General features: G+C 37.5%; 1 protein-coding gene across 1 annotated transcript in view; it reads left to right on the plus strand.

Annotated features, from left to right (window-relative positions):
- The first annotated feature begins 4,485 nt into the window (after positions 1–4,485).
- CDH18 (cadherin 18) overlaps positions 4,486–18,230 on the plus strand; it is a 986,019-nt gene continuing 972,274 nt past the window's right edge. Inside the window, exon 1 of the mRNA XM_032337720.1 lies at positions 4,486–4,854. The gene's annotated coding sequence lies outside the window, so the exon portion shown is untranslated. The remainder of the gene's footprint in view (positions 4,855–18,230) is intronic.

Here is an 18,230-nt window from a genome sequence, read left to right on the forward strand (position 1 = left end):
GAACATGCTCCTCTCTGGGAATACTCTGGTCTCATGGCACTCCGCTTCTTCGCACCAGAGGCACCCCCTGGTGTGTGCATCTTTGCCCCTAGTACCAGTTCACAACCATCGGATACCTCAACTCCCAGCTAGAGAGAAGCTTCACAGAAAACCCCCCGTCTGATTCCCTGTTCTACTTCAGCTCACCATTTGAAGCTGGAAGAGTCAAGAGTTTATCTATTCCTTGCATAAAGAGATTGCATGGCCTAATCCCCCTATTCTGTAACCAGATAAACTAAGCATCTCTCTCTCACTTGCTTTTTCAAGCCATCTTTCGACTGGTTCTTTACCTTCTATATAGAAATAGACTCTTGGGCACCAATTATAGATCCACCCACACTAGACAAGATATTAGCCTCTCCCTTCCTCCTTCCCTCCTTCTACCCTCTTCCTCTTCCTCTTCCTCTTTTCCTTGTGCTACTGAAATTTTTGTAAAAGTAACTAAATGTTTGTCTTCCAGAATGCAGCTCAGAAAATGTGTGCAATCTTGAAGATGGGTGCTGCTGGAAATACATGGCTTGCAGGCTCAGCAGGGCCCTCGGAGAAGCTCCCCAAACTTCCCCCTCCTGGTAAGGTCCCCACTGAAACCTAGCTCAGCAGCTCTTCCTAGTCCACAACAGTTCTCTTCCAGCCTGGCTCTCAATACTTCCTAATACTCATCTTTACTCGCAGCACAAGGCTTTTGCAGTTTTTGAACTTGACAGCCTGATCTTCCTATCCACATATCCATCCCTTTGACCCTCTAGGTTTTTTTTTTTTTTTTTTAAGATCCCATTTATTTATTCGACAGAGAGAGATCACAAGTAGGCAGAGAGGCAGGCAGAGAGAGAGAGGAGGAAGCAGGCTCCCCACCAAGGAGAGAGCCCCATGCGGGGCCTAACCCCAGGACCCTGGGATCATGACCCGAGCCAAAGGCAGAGGCTTTAACCCTCTGAGCCACCCAGGCACCCCTGACCCTCTAGTTTTAATTTCATTTATTTTTGCATCCCCAAACTGTTCTGATCATATGACCCGCAAATCAATATCTAGATTATTATTTTATATATGTGTTCCTGAAAACTCAGTATTATGGAGATAGAGACTTTGACATTCAATAGACACTTACTAATTGTGTTATTGGACAAGGTAATTAACCTCTTCAAGCTTCACTTTCTTTAGATGTAAAATATGGTAATGTGTATTTCACAGAGTGTTAAATGAGATAAGGCTTGCACAATTATTAGCTCAGAACTTATCAATGACTCCAAAAATGGAAATTATTTTATTTTCATTCATTGAATAATCTATGTCAGGCACAATTCTAAAAAAATATGAAGGAACAAAGTCTTAGACAAATCCAATTCCTTTCCTTCATGGGGCTGACACTGTTGTAAGAAACTGCATGAAACAAATTAAGAAATTAAGGAAGGATGATTTCTATAACACGAACAAAGAGATGGAGAAGAAAGGCATGTGCCATATATAATTTGCCTATTTTTTTAGTCACCCATCTTCATCTGAAAAATTAGTCTTCCTAAACTATACCTCTCCTTGGTAGGTGGCAAAGTTATGCAGAGACTTTATTTTGGAATGAATATCTTTCAGTATGAGTTTATTCTGCTCATTTTCAGCATAAACATGCTAGTTCTCGCTTCATTTTCCTGAGGGAGATGTTGGCAATGGTCTGCCTAGTGGCTGTTCACACTCACCAGGGTCCCATTCCAGTAAAAACTATAATTTTTTATTAGATTGACATTCCCATAGCTCAGTCCAAATTTTATCACTATACCATATATATATATATGTAGATATATATGGTAAATGCATATATGATATATATTGTAAGGGCCTATTCAGCCAGAGCAGCCCCACCCCGGTTGAACTGCTATTTTGTTGTAGAACTTAAATTGACCTTGCCCCCCCCCCCAACTTACTTAAAAGCAAGTATGGGAAACCAGTCCCAGGTAACAGCCCAAATGCAAGGGTGGGTCAGATCAGGTGGAGACATTCAATCAGTGGGGGCCCATACTGTCTCCTAGCTACCAAGGTGATGGGCTAGTTTCCATGGCTACTGTGGGACAAATCGTAATTCAGTTGGCCACCTGTGTGTGGCCAGGCCCAACCACATGGCCTTTGCTCTATAAAAGTTAGTCTGTAAGGCAGGGAGGGGTCATCCTTTTTGTAAGAGGCGGCTGCGACCAGTTTGATTCTCGATGCTTGGGGTGAAATAAAGCTTTGCTTGTCCTTCGCTTTGTATCAGTCTCGCTCCTTTGACCATGGACCCATTATTGGGGGAACCAACATTGGGGACCCAACAATATGTATATGGTAAATATATATGTGGTAAAAAAGAAATATATATATGAAATTAAAGGGCTCCCAATTACCCAATCACTCTCAGCTTAGCTCCCAAGATCCTCTGTATTTTTCTCTTCTTTCCAGTCATACCTCCCAGGTGCTTTGTTGAAGTGTTTTGTTTTGTTTTGTTTTGTTTTTTAATTTTTTTTTCTTCTCTGCCTGCAAAATTTTAAAATTATCTTTGATAAGAATCGTGACAAGGCCATGTTTTTTACAAGGTATTTTGATGTCCTAGAGGAGGTAGGATCTTGTTTCGAGGACTTGTTGCTCTTTGAACTGCTGATAAAAAAGGTATTAATCACTCTCCCTTGTGTTTTGTTTACTGGAGGACTCCTTATCTACCTACCAGCTTGTAAGTTACTGGAAGATTGACTACTACAGTTACCGGCTGAAAATACTAAGAACACAAGATTGCTCCCGCCTTCACTTAATTACTTTTCTATTATTGAGAGTACAAGGTCTGATACAGAGTTGCTCAATAAATATTTGCTGAACTGAGTCAATTAAATCAAGGAACTTCACCTCTAATAAGTGTTACAGCACTTTATAATTTGGACTTTAATTGAGGGTAACTCCATGATCCTGCATACCATTTGGCCTTTCTGGTCTTCATTTACAAGACCCTTTAGCACACATTATTTGCTTTTATTTGAATTCTATGATGTTGAAGGTTGGAACTACAACTACTGCCTGGAATTTAATTCCAACTGGGAACTAGGCATAGTTAAGCATTCCTCTACAATTTACTTTAATGAGTGCAGTAATGCATTATTACAAAGAAAAAGTAACTAAAAGGTTGGTTGACCAAGCACCGGGAAATTGACATAAGTAACCCTCTCCAAGTTAGAAATTAAGACTTTTCTATTTCTAAAAAGGGTGTGGCTAAGTGCTAGAAGAGGTCACGGAGAGGACATGTCCTCAGTTCAACCCACAAGGTGCACCCGGGCAATGGGAAACCCCTGTCCTTGAAACGGGAGTCCTTTACTTCCACAGCAGGAGCTGCTTTCAAGGATGCGGCCTTGAGAGGGTGATGTGCTGTTGAGAGCCTGCGAACGCTATACGTAACTGAACTCAGTTAAAGTCTCAATAAACTTTTAAGAGGTTAGTGGGGGCGTGTGGAGGTCTGTTTGCCTTGTGGCTGCTGAAGACAAGCTTGGTCTGTAAGTTCCCTTGCTTATTAAACCTGCCACCTGCCAATCTGGAGGGAGCTGCCTCTTTTCTTTCATCTCCCCTTGACTTCCCTGTTCAGGGGCCAGTCTGCAAGCCAACACTACCTTGACTTCAAATGCGCCCCCCACTCCTGCCTTTTTTCCCCTTGAAAGCATGTGGGAAATGAAAAACCAGTCTGCTGCTGTTCCGTGCTTTGTGCTTTTTTATTGTGGTCAGTTACAGCAGTGGAGCAGTGAACGTGTCACTTTAAGAAGAAAATCTCCTTAACCTTGAAGGGATGAATCAGGTGTGAAAAGCTCGATTTGATCCATCAAGGGGGATCCTTTTCTAGCTTTATGTTTTGAAACTGAAAAACATACACAATTCTGACTCACGCTCTAATTCAAAAATATCTACAAATGCCACCTCTCTTATGAGAAACAAAAGTATAGAACATTTTTTTTTCTAGAATAAAATGAATACATTTTAACAGCAAACAATGTAAGGGGGTTTTCTTTAATGCTCCAATCTATACAGGCTAATGAAAGCATTGTTGTTCCTGGGGTGGGGTCAGTGTATGCAATTTTTCTCCAGAGTTTTTTCTTACATATTTAAATTAGGAAGATTTTATAGGAATGCCTCTCTGTAGTAGTTTGTAAATGATGATGAACAGAGGTGCATAATTCTAAATTACTATAAGCAGGATAAAAAGGTGTACATTTAAGAAAATGCTAAAATCTGCAATAACGCTCAACTTGCTTTGAGCCTCTGCCCTCTCCAACCCTATCTCTAAGGGAGATAAAATAATGAAAAATACTTCCTAAACTGCTGGCAAAACTCTTATTGTTTGTACCACTCTTGGAAAAGACTCTTGGGACGAGCCGCGGAATCCTTGCTATTGATTGGCTGGTTAAATAGAGGACTATTAGCTTCAGACAGGCTAGATTGATGACACAGCGGCAGCAGCAGGAGCCGGACTCAGAGCGGAGCGAGCGGCAGGGTGAAAAGCAGCGAGAGGGAGAGAGCGGGGAACGCAAGGTGCGGGGGGAGGAGACGGTGCACGTTCCAAAGCATCCCTACGTGGCTGCTGGTGCGGATCAGCTTGCTTCCCCCGCTTTCTCAGTCAACAACTTACTGAGATGCCTTTTCTTTTGCAAGAGGCTGTCAGCTCCGAGCCCCAGCAAGAAATAAAAGACTTCACCTTGGAACAGTTCCTCTCACTCCTGCATCATTAAAGAGGATTTTGAAAAGAAAACAAACAAAAAAATCAAGCCCCCTTTCCAGCCCCTCTTCGTTCCAGAAAGGAACAGAAACAGTTACGTGCTTCAGGTAAGGAAATTAAAATGTTATCTCCGGATTCCTTTTTAGTCATTCACAGGAAAATATGTCCTAGCTTTGCAGGCTTTAAAAACTGAGTTTTCAGGGATGTATTCAAGTCAATGCAATGCATAGGCTTGTGGATTTAAAAATGTGTTGATACATTTTTATATGAGTATATTTGCTATTTTATCTCCAGGTACATATAAGTTTTATTTATAAGATCACTAGATTATAAGTTTTTATAGCAGATATACTCTGTATGAAAAAAAAAAAAAAAAGGCAAAGTCCACACTCAAAAGAGCATTTTTGGTGACAGCCTTAAAATATGTTTATGTATGTTGTTAGCTGTGAAACAACTTTGGGAAATAATAGCATATCACAAAAAGACGATTACAGTGTTAACTGTGTAGTATTCAATTTCATGCAGACATAGAAGCTACAAAGCTTTCCGTGATTGTCAGCTGTTATTTTTTTTTTTCTGTATCTGTCCTGTGTAGCCTCAAATCTTCAACATAAACATGATGTCTCTTAAATGATGTGACATTAGATTGCCATCTTATTATAGCTAAGTTATTGATGGCTATAGCATTTGGTCTTAAGAAAGTACTGAGCTAATGCAAAGAACTATGACTCTGGAGATGTTTAGCCATTCCGGAGTCCATAGCTAGAGCTGCAGTCAATCCTATCAATTAATATTTAAGTATCAGTGATGGTGTATGCTGGTAGGGTATTTATGAACATATAGAAACTTTGCACATATTAAAGTCTCTGCTGGGAATTGGATTTTTTTTTTTTTTTTTTTTGAGGGAAATGATTGGATGGCATAGGAATCACAGGCTGGGGCAATGCAGTACTGATGTAGTTGATTGACCTTAGGTTTACAGGTCAACTGCCAAAGAAGCATTGTGATATCTGATGAGAATGATTAATTTCATCCTTACTGGAACTAATATGGTCTATGGCATTTTTGGTGTCAATTTATTTGCTTTTGGGTTAATGAAGAGAGGGATTCTATCCTGAGCTGCTCTGATTGTGTTTTTGAGTGAAGTTCCTGAGTCACTAATCAAAGATCAAACTGCCAGCTGTGATAAGTCGGCAAAACTTCGTAATATGTTGCTCAGTGTTTCAGATAATAACAAGATTGCCAGTACTCTTGGGCGCCAACGTAGCTGAAGTTAGGAATATTACATACGCTGAATGCCTGTATTTGCATCTATGTTTAACCCTTACTTGTATTTTAAATATAACTAAGTATTTGAAGAACACAATTTTTCATAACCTGTATTTTGTCTTTTAAATGTGGAGTAATGTTTTAATGCTTCATAATAATATAAATATTATAGCTACTTATATATTTACATTTATATCATCACATCAGAAAGGAATGATTGTTATACATTTTGTAAAGGACAGCTTGTCTAAGAGCATGGAGGTGTGTATTAGAGAATATTAAATGTTTTGGTCTTTCATTTGAGTCATTGAACAAAATAATTATATGCATCTTTCTTGAGTATTATGTTTCAAAAATTAATACCAAACTATTGACTGAGGAAGGTGGCAGTTACCATAGACTATACATTTATATTTATATGTACATGTAATTTATATATTTTATATATATATACACATACATATATAGCATATACAAATATTATATCAAATACCTACATAGACTTTGTCATAAACCTATTATAGTCTTGATTAATTATTGATTTGCATATATTATAATATTAACTTTTAATCCAATTTATCCAAAATTGTGTTTCTAATACTTCCATTTTATTGTTTATGCAAACAATCTGACATATCTCCTCAAAGGATATAATTAAGGTTTAACTAACTCATCTGGTCATTTTGAAATTTAAAGCACACTAATTTTAATTCCATAATTTTTGTTGCAATAATCTTAAGTATCTAACCTAGTTATACAGTCCAGTTTCCTTATATCACTTATCTATGAGTTATAATGAGGTATACTCCATAAATAAAACTGATTCTTAATTGTATTATGTGTTTTTTATAAGACTATTAATATTTTAGCATAGGTGGATGTAAACATCCATACTTATTTTTCTCCTATGAATAGGCACATTTTTCCTTTAAAAAGACTTCTAAAATCACTCTGAATTACGTGCCTCTTGCACTTAAGCACTCTTCTTAGCTTATCTTAAATGTTACTTTGATTCTTTTTTCTCTCTTTTTTTGGTTATCTTACCAATTTGTAATTACTCCTGTGAGAGATTTAATACCCCAGTCTTCTTATTGGACATTGTCCCATGATTGGAAACAAAAGCAAGTTCTTTTTTTAAATAGCATTTTACACTTGCAGCTATGTAATTAATATGTCTCCTGCATTCCAGATCATTGCTCCTCAGCAAACATGATCAAGGCAGACAGGTGTTCTAGTTGTCATGTATAGAGGTGTCAGGCTGAGTCTGAAATCTAGCAGCTTCCTTAATCAATTCAGTTTTCAGTTTTCTTTGCATTTTGGGGAAGGCTCTGTCTGACCCTTTATGCAACCTTCCATTTACTTCTGTCAGATATCTTTGTTGATTACTCATTTTAGCCATAGCGAAGCAAAAAGAATGAAGAAAGTACAACCTTTTCTGTTTTTATAGGTATCTGCACCATTAGGGGGCTCTTTCTTCCTATGTTATACTCAGCAAACCACTGAGAGAGATTACATTGCTTTCTTAAAGTCTATTTGCTGTGTTTAGAATATGAGTGCTGCTTGAAGTAGCTTTCTCCTACTTTCCACAGACAGAAACATTTCAGAAGGATAAGAATTTCTTATGTCCATGGGAAAGTGAATTTATCCTATGTTGTCTGAATTCATTCTCTTTCAAATATTCTTGTATATAGAATGTTTTATCTTTGAAAATAACAAGGGTTTGAAATAGTGACGTGACCAGTGTTAGACACATTTAAAGATTATATGTTATGCAGCTAGTATCCTGAGAAATGTTGAAGTACGGAAAAACTGCAGGGAAGAAAGTTCCTTTGCAATCCTCTGCAAATGTCTGAGAGAGAATGAGTGACTCTGGGCTCACCAGCAGTTTGCTTTCAGCAGATGAGAGCAAGCAGGCAACAAAAAGAATATTACTTGTTTTCTACAAAAATAGACCTGGAAAAATGGAAAATAATAGCATGGCTTCACTAGCCATACACATGTAGGACATGTATTTTTAAATTCTATTTTTTTTTCCTTATTACACTAAATGAAGTTTTCATAAATGTACCCCGAGTGCTGCAAGCAGCTGACTCTGGGGAAAGGGTGTTTCCCGCATCCCTTGGAAAACCATGCGTATTGAACTGCACTGCAGACTTTGGTCCTAAAGGGGAAGCACATTCCTCCCATACCCACAGCAGCTAATGATGCCCTCTGATGGCAGGACTTGTTTGGGGATAAGTCAACACTTAAATCTCCGTGCAGAAGCATTTTAGTGGGTCTGGGATTTTTATCAGGGATGCCATCCCCATGGAATGAGTGAGAAGTGTCCCACACTTGGGAGAGGTATTTCTTTTCGGGAGTGAGAGAAGGGGAAGTATTCTACGCAGTGAATCCTGGGATTCTGGTCATTTATTGAATGTTTCATGGATTATGCAGGGTAGAAGAATAGTTGCTTAAATAAAATGAGACCATGGCAGTGGCCCAGATATTTCTTTTACTGGCATTTTGGAAGTAAGCATGTAAGCATTTTATTCTTTGTTTGAAAAGGTGCATACCTTGAAAAGAGTAAATTTTGAATGTGACTAGGACAATGTACACAGTGGCGCGGGGATCATTCCAAGTCCTTCTGGAACAAGCTGGTGTATACTCTAACTGTGGTTCTTTCTTACAGGGTCAGCTTTCGGGAATATGAGTTACTGGGTAGTAAGGCTTGAGTGGAAAATCTAAGGCTACTGATTTTATGTAATAAGTATTAAAGGTATTTTAAGGACTTTAAGTTTCTTCTGAAAAGAGGTCATCTTTTATTTTAAAGTAGGACAGCGCCAAAGATGGAGAAAAGGTCTAAAACTGAAAATAAATAAAAGAAAATGGATTGGCTGTCCATTATTTATGTTGCAAAATTTCATTCATGAGATACATATAACAACGCAAGTTAAATAAGTATTTGTGTTTTCTACTTCATGGTAAAGAAATGGAAATGCCACTGAAGTATAGTCGTTCGATACCTCACACGGGATGAGAGAACACTATAGAAATGTGAAAAGTAGGCAAATCAGTATGAATAACGACTGATACGATGGCCTAATAATCAGATTTCCAAAGGAAACAAGATAGCTCTATCCTACTGAGATTAAAGTAGTAGATTGAGATAGATGAAGTTGATAATTAGAAAACATAGTCTGTTTGTACTTACCAGTGTTGCTATTACCACTCTCTAAACCTCGCTCTCCAAATCACACTCCCCAAAATCCCTGGGCTTATTCATCTTTGTGAAATTATGTGTGTGCATGGTTAGGTGAACATGCCTGTGTGTGTATATATGGATATCATCATTTTTATGGAGTTTGAATTACAGGAAAATATAATCATGTTGACTGTGTGATATGTGTTCTCTATTTTTCATTTCCTACCTTAATCAATGACCCTCACTGTGTTCAATCTCTCCCCCCACCACTAGTTCATACACATATACAGAACATATGATCATCTCTAGATACTTCACATTAGAATTTGCTGAGGTATGACCCGAGACTGGTCCATATTATGCCCCTTCTAATTGCCAATATTTTCTGCCCACTATGATTAAATGTTGAGTCATGCGACTGAATTCTTAAACATTGTTGTTAACCAACTTCCAGTCTCCCTAAATTTTAAGTGAGAGGATTTGGGCACAGAATTACTGACACTAAAGGAAAATAACGTATTAGATGACTACATATGTTTTATTAATAATAGAGTGGATGGTGTGTAGGTAGAAATAAGGGTGTTACTACTTGTCTAGAAGATCTATACATGCGACTCATCTCTAGTTATCCATTCACACCCATGCTTGGCATAAATAAAGGAAGTGGGAAAAGATCCAATAGCAAACCATACTGTATAATGAACAAGAAGCAAGAACACAGAGAACACAGGGTTCCCACATACTCCCTCACCTCCATCTCCCCTACCCCGCTAGTTTAATATCTTGCCTTAGTGTAGGACATTCATTACAATGAAGGAGCCATTATTCACAAATCATTATTAGCTAAAGTCCATAGTTTATCTTAGAGTTATTTGTATTGGGCTTTGTATTGTATATTCTTTGGGTTTTGACAAATGTGCAATGACATTTGTTCACCTACATAGTTACATGTAGAACAGGTTCTCTGCTCTAAATTCCCCTGTGCTACCCATGACTAGATTTTTCTCTCTCCTTCCTCCCTTTTTCCCCACCCTCTGAACCTCTGATCTTTCAACTGTCTCCACGGTTTTGCCTTTTCAAGGATGTCATGTTGTTGGAGTCCTACAGAAGGTGGTCTTTTCAGGCTGGCTTCTTTCACTTTGCAGTGAGTTTCCTGTGGTTTCTCCATGTCTTTTGGGGGCTCGACAGCTCATTTCTTTATATTGCTGAAAAATGTTCCACTGTATAGATTAACCAGTGTATTTATCCATTCACCTACTGATAGACATTTTAACTGCTTCCAAGTTTTGGCATTTATGGATAAAGCTGCCAAAATAGCCACATGCAGGTTTTTTGTGTAGACATAGGTTCTTAATTCATTTAGGTAAATACCAATGAGCACGATTGCTTGTTCCTATGGTAAGAGTATGTTTAGTGTGTCAACCTGTCCTCAGAAGTTGCTCTATCATTTTGTTTTATCACCAGCAATAAATGAGTTCCCATAGCTCCTTGCCAGAATTCGGTATTGTCAGTGTTCTAGGTTTTAGTCATTCTACTAGACGTATAGTATATTTTGTTGTTTTCGGTAATACTTTTGATTGGCAATAACTGCTTCTGCTGTGTGGAGAATAATTCTAAGGCGCATCGTGGATCTTCAGGAAAGATGTCCATAATTAACTGGCAATCTTTCTTTGCCAGTTTTTTTTTTTTTTTTTTTCCTTTTGCAGAACAGGACGTGTGTGTGTGTGTGTGTGTGTGTTGGGGGAGGAGGCAAGGTAGTCCATACTTGTAACACATATTTGCTATTCATACTTTAGCGCTCTGGTGGAATGAATGAATAAAATTAGAGCGATCAAATAATTCAATCCATATTTGTTGATTATCAGATAACAATAACTTTATTTTTAAAGCACAATGATTGATTTAATTTCATATTCTACTTTCTAACCATATTTCTCTTGTGGGTAGAAATAGCAGGCAGATTGAGATTCTTTATAATCTGGCCTTGACCAAGGTTTCTAACATGATTGCTGATTAATCTGAGCTCGAGCTAAACTGCATTTTCCCTTTGCCCCAATATGCTCTCAACTTTTGCCTCTGATAATCTGGCTTTGATTGGTCTTTCTTGACTTTTTTGCTAATTCAGACATTACTGATCATTCTACAAATCCTTAGGAATTCCTCTAAAGTTAATCACCTAAGACCTTGCTTTATTAACTAAACATTTATTATGTCTGTACCACATCCTTCTATTTGAACTGAATGATTCGGAAATGGAAAGAATAGCCTTTGTACTTTTTCTAGTCCTTATAGTGCAATGTCCATGCTACTTACTAATGCCTATTAGTTGAAGGAATATTTTTAAATGTTCTTATGAGTACAAAATATGTAAACGATTTTTGAAGATGTTTTCATGTCTCTGGTTTCTTTTCCTTCTCCTGCCCCATTTTCTTTTCGTTTAAAAGGAGAGCCATACAATTAGCTAAAGGTCTTCCGATCTAATCCTCACACGATGGTTGGTACCTGTAAAACTTGTATCCATGCCACAGAACCATCCTGCATCCGCTTTCCTGACTGCTCATTCAAACACCATGCACTTGTATTATGGTACATAAGCTACTATGTGTACAACTCTTACGGAGAGAAAGCACCATGGATGAATGTGTAGGGTTATCGTACAATGGATATAAGAAGAGATGCCTCAGAAAACAAGATCTACAGTGTTTGGTAAAAGAAAGCACTTTAAGGCAGAGAGTACAAGGTGGAGATTTGTCTATGCTCCCTTTTGGGACATTGATTTGAATTTGAAAGGTATTGAAATGAGAGCCAAAGGATTGGACTCTTTTGCTAACATGCTAATTAAGTTTTGGAAGGTTTCTTGAAACAATGCACAGATAAAAGTGCATAGGAAGCATAAATAAAACCACTAGTTTCTGAAGATGTTTAGAGTTCCTGCAAAAGAACAGATAGGAAAAGCATTTAAAATGTCATTGTCTTCTATGTCCCTAACTCCTTTGTGAGTTACTATGTGTGTTGGCATATTTATTCCTTATAAATGGACTTATATTCTGTAATGCCCTTTCTTAATACTCGTTTAATAATTTATTGTGCTTTTAATATTCTATTTCATAAAGTTTGTTGGCTGATAGAGGTACCTAGGGTATCATGTCCACCATCTAGTTATCGAATGCTTTTGTTATAAATCAATATAACTTTAACTTCTTGGCCAGAGCTAGAGAGCTTTACGATTCATTGCCAAGAATACTCTTTGATAAACTGTTCATTAAATCTACTGAGGACAGAACACTGTGACCGATAGCAGCAAAATTATCACTGAGATCACTAGAAGTTTTCCAGAATACATTTCTGAAGCTCAGTTTTGAAATTCATTTGATAAAGGGGAAAAGGAATGGTGAGCTAAATTTCAAGTTCAAGTCTTTCTGCCTCTGAAGCACATTAAAAACAAAACAAAACAAAAACCCGTTATATTTTCTCTCTTACTGTAGAACCACAGAGAAATTTTTGTTTGTTTTTAACATCCGTAAGCCTGAGTTTTATCCTCTCCATAACAAGGAAAATAGTGGTGTTTATCTTCTAGGGTGATCCAAGTCTTCAATGAGGTCATACGATAGAAAGCTTACAAAAGAGACTGACATAATCATAGGCATAAAAACAACAGCCCGACTGATCTTTATGTTGAATGCTCCTGAATCCACAGTACCCCAAATAACATCCAAAATACCTTTTTACTATCATTCATTCAATTACTCAAAAAGTTGCTGGGCAGCTAATAGGTGTGACATTATTCTAACTATCTGAGTGGCTACACTAATGTATGAAGAATAGATTAGGGGTTTTCCATCTGGGAGGCAAGAAATAAAACCATTGTCAGCAATTAAACACTTGGGAGTTTTTTGTTTGTTTTTGTTGTTTTTGTTTTTGTTTTAATTTCCAAAATGGCCCCTCCATCCTGTAATGTGGGGCAGAGACTCTTGAAACAGTGTTTCTTCTTTTCCAGCTTGCTTCCTGTTTGATTCCAGCCAAGAATGTGCTAGTGGGAGATGGAAGTTAGGGGGATGGCAAAGACTTTTCTCTTGCTTCTGCTGCTGCTGCTGTCAGCATTACCTCATGTGCTTTCCCCCTCACCAGCCCTAGCTGGTTCAACTAACATTTGCTTCTAGTTTCCATCTGCTTCCGGTAACTCCTAGAACTTGCCACATCAAGTGTCCTTTTCTGGCCACCAGGGGGCACATTCTCCCTCTTTAAGGTTCTTGAAACCTGAAAAAGTAGTAGCTGTCCTTGAGAAAAGAAAATATTTCAAAGTCCTTTGTTTAAGCGGGAGGGGAGAGCGAGGAGGAATATTTCCACACAAAGCGTGTAAATTAGAGGTTTGCTCTGTCACTTTTTATAAAGGCTTTATTTGAATCTGAAAGAACCCCAAGAATTCTGTTCCCTGCTCCCTAAGGGTAGTGGCTGTTTCCATCATTTACTAGTTCTTTTTTACTTTATTGTTTTCTTCTTGCATTTTCTGTCTTCCAAGAAGCATATTCAACTTTTTGTTAAAATAACTGTTGTGACTTCTATTCTCCTGATTCAGTACTGACTTAATAAACGGTTGATACTTGAAGATGATGTACAAAGAGTTGGTGACCCAGACAGGATGGAGTAGGATACCATATTGGGTCTGAGAATTAGTTTTATCACGTCCCTGAGCTTCCCAGTTAGCCAATAACTAATCACGTTTCCCTGTGACAAAGGGTCTTCTGAAGTAAAGCTCCAAAAGTTTTAACTGTCCTTCACGATTTGTTCGTAATGGTGATTACAGCGCTATTAGATGGAATAATTGTTTTAACTTCTCCTGAGAGCTTATAGATGAACAAAGGACTAAAACACATATATAAGCCTGTGACTTTAAATTGTTAGATCGAATCATTGCAAGAAAATCAGAAAGTGTCAAAGGGTATCTGAATGGGTTTGGATAAAGCTGAGAAACATGAAATCCTTTCTCATTAGCCAAAGGAGTCTTCCTTCTTTTGAGAAGATTAACCTTTTTTTGCTTGATGATCCCATAATAATTCACTGGAGGGATTTTCCCTGCAAAGGTTGCCATTTTCCTCAAGACTCACTGTCCTCCCTTATCTCCTGACCCATAATAAGAGTCAGAGCTCTTCTAGAGTTCAATATACTTGAGAATACATGAAAAATCTGACCTCAGAGGAGCTAACTCATACTACAAAATAGTTGCGAGATTTGTTGAAACCAGTAAAAAGCCAGGGAGTAGGTGAAGTAACATATTCTAAGAGAATTAGATAGAGATTGACAAAGTGTAATAGATTGGGCTAAATTTATTATTATGGGTGTACCTAACAGGGATCCTAGGTATAGTAAGTTTGATTCACATCCAGAAGTAGCACAAAGAGTTTAGTTGGTTGGTTGACTAAAATGTATACCCAACAGTGGCCTACATCCAAGGAAGTTGAAATGCCATAACTTACTTATTATAACCTAGGAGAGAGAATGCAAAGACTTGGAGAGATAGGAATGTTGGAGCAGATTTATTATATGCAGAAGGTCTCCCTACTCTCTTCTACCCCACTCCACCTAGAGGGCTCAAAGATACTGTCTTCATGAAGACATTGAAATATCTATAGGAGGCGAGGATACCAGACATTTCAAGTACCACCTGAAACATTGTGTGGTGCTGTCTGCAGCAGATCAAGCATCAGGGTGGGGGATGTCACCATTGATTGTTCATTTGTCATCCTCGTTCTGTATCAGTATATCCAAAAGAGAGATTTCAGAGTAATTGAAATCAAGTAGATAAATACCAAGGCTAAGATGCTAAAATTATAATTAATCTATAGGAACAAATTACTAATTGGTATGTTTTAACTTGCAAGGATCTTTTTTACTACCCAGTTGGTCATGCTGTTACCACTGAAATTTTACTCAATATTCACAACAACAACACGTTTTATGTCTGTGATCAGGAACATGACTGGATTTTGTTCAATGGAGAGTCATGGTTCCTTAGACATGGCCAGTTCATGTATCTGGAGCCACTCGATTAATAGGGATCAGCCACACTTTATAAATTATACGTTGTACGTTTTCTTCATGCCTTCTTCAAAGAAATTGAAGGTCACTTACTAGGGTAACCATACAGGGAGGAGAAGAAAATAAAAATTCGTGAAAAATTACACTATCACTGAAGTGGTAATTTCTGTGATCTGAAATATGTGGTGACCTACCAAAGTGGGAGATTATTATGGTCAGGTGATGCAGGAAATTTTGACCTACATGTGAATCACAGTGAACTTGGTTGTCACTCAACACTACAGTTCTTTCTCTAATTCCATAAAGCATACTTAACGTCACAACAATGGATAAGGGCAACATCCTTGCATCAGATTGTTGACCCTTAAAGAGAAGATAGGGGCATCTGGGTGACACAGTTGGTTAAACAACCAACTCTTGACTTTGGCTCAGGTCAGGATCTCAAGGTTCTGAGATAGAGCCCTGCACAGGGCTCTGTCCCGACTGTGGAGCCTACTTAAAGAGTCTCTCTTTCCCTCCCCCACCCCCACTCATGCTCCCTCTATCATTGGGGTAAGAAGAGTTAAGTGAAAGTTTGGGAGAATTTTTTCCCTTCCAAAATGGCAACCATAATAAACATATAATAATTGCTAAGAAATAAATATATAACTAAATAACTAAAATAAGACACTTTGCAAAAGAAGAGAGACAGTACAGAAGAAATAAGTTACTTTTTTCTTTTTTCACTTTGAAAAGGATCCCAGAGAGCCTGATGTTTGTGTTGTCTCTAAAATGGTGAGAAGAATGCTTGAAAGAATAGTGGGGAGAGAAAGGATATTCTAAATAATCACAGAGTCAGGGAAAGTAGACTTAGCGTGGCATGTCTGTGATGTAAGCTTATCATGAAGGCACAAGGGCTATTGGCTCTGGAGGATTAGACAGGCAAATAGATTACCAAAGTATATTATGTATTAACCTCATGAATACAGATTTTATGGATAAGTCTACGTGGTTTTTGGTTTTTTGTCTTTTTTAGTCTACGTGTTTTTAATTGATGGAGTAATATGATCTGTTTGCCTAAAAGATACAAATAGCTTTCTTCAGCGTTAATAATAGTAGAATCCGTGTTCTCTGGGTCCTGTCTTTTATTGCAGAATGTGGAAAACATGTATTGGATACAAGTCTCTCTCCTAGCTTTGCTCATTTTAAATTTCAGCCTGAGTTTGATTCGAGTTCCATTTTGCTTTGGCTAATAACAGGAGTCTATGGAGCTCTGTTGGGACTGCTACTGTATTAGGTCTCATATAAATGAATGAGTCGCCTAAAGCAACAGAACTTCTCAACAAACCAGTTGGTATTTTACGCAGGCTACGCACACTTTAGGTCCGTCACAACCAGCTGTTCAACTTAGGCTGGTGATCGGATATCCGAACTATAGCAGCAAAAGGTTTTCAAATCCAATGAACACTCATTACAAAAAATACTCACGGGGTGCCTGTGTGGCTCAGTGGGTTAAGCCTCTGCCTTCTGCTTATGTCATGATCTCAGGGTCCTGGGATCGAGCCCCACATTGGGCTCTCTGCTCGGGAGGGAGCCTGCTTCCCCCCACCCTCTCCCTGCCTCTCTGCCTACTAGTGATCCCTCTCTCTCTCTCCGTCAAATAAATAAATAAAATCTTTAAAAAAAAAAAAAAAGAAAGTCAAACCACCTATTAAAATAAAACATTCACTAGTGTTCAAGTAGTTTACTCATTTTATTTCACTTATTTAAAAAAGGTGAACTTCCTGTCAATAATTAAATGGAGGAAAATTAAAGAGACCCTCGAGACCTATATATGTGAAAACAGTAAGTACAAAAGAACACATCTGTTCTATTAATGAATGAAAGGGTATTCCAAAGTGTTCCTCAAACAGACAAAATGTTGTATGTCTCGGATAATTGAACTACTAAACGTCAGACTCTGTTTAGATGACACCTTTATACCTGCTCTCTCACAAACTTAACATGAAAAAACACTTCCTGTTGACACCACTATGCTTGCCCACTATTTGTCAGCCCTATAATAGTGGGAAAATAAGACTATCACTTGTTGCAAAGGCACATGCATCTTTGCTCTCCTGCTAAAAAGTACTATACTAATAATCAGCTCAGTGTGAAGTCAGACCTTCTTGCCACTCTGGAGTTTGAATTCCCATCATTGTAGAAAGACTTCTAAGAGTAGAATTGACACTAATTAGGAGCTTATTAGAAATGATAGAAGTAAACCAATGTTAGCTGAATTGGTATCTTCATTTTTCACAAAATCCGCAAGTGACTATTAGGCACATTAAAGATGGAGAAGTATTAAACAAAATTAGTTATTCTGTGATACACACCTAATTTTAATTAGGCGCTACTCATGTTTTCTTTTTTACATAAACATTCTGACTTGAATTAATTTTTGGTAACCATGCCTTTATATATTTCATATTATTAGAAAATTATTATATTAATAAAATTAATTAATGAAATTATACTATATTTACATAATATATAATAAAATTTTATTAATAATCCTGTTCCATATTTTGCATAACAACTGAAGTATATAAGACTGTTCTAAAGTGTTTCCTCAAATATTCGCCACTTTCATTCTAAGGAGATTCCTTAGATAATAGTGAAAAATAATATCTAGTATTCCTTTGTGTATGACAATAAACTCTAGCTCCTTGTCCCCAAGCAGTTTTAAAACTCTTGATAGTAATTTTTCTTTCTCCTTTCAGGAGTTTATTACATATATTAACTATTAGGAGGAAAAAATCAATTCTCACCAAACTCCTTTACCCTTCGGATTTGTGAGTTCTCAAAGTAGGTCACCTATTTTTTTTTTTTTTTTTTTTTTGCTATTATAGCTCTCTAGTTTTTATAAGACTGTCTTTTGCCTGTAAATTTTATAATTAACATTTCCTAAATTTATCAGAAAATCTTTGAATATATTGCATCAATTTGAGACTTGCAATGCAGGTCTTAGCATAA

The sequence above is a fragment of the Mustela erminea genome, chromosome 3 (genome assembly GCF_009829155.1).
Source record: "Mustela erminea isolate mMusErm1 chromosome 3, mMusErm1.Pri, whole genome shotgun sequence".
Taxonomy (NCBI): domain Eukaryota; kingdom Metazoa; phylum Chordata; class Mammalia; order Carnivora; family Mustelidae; genus Mustela; species Mustela erminea.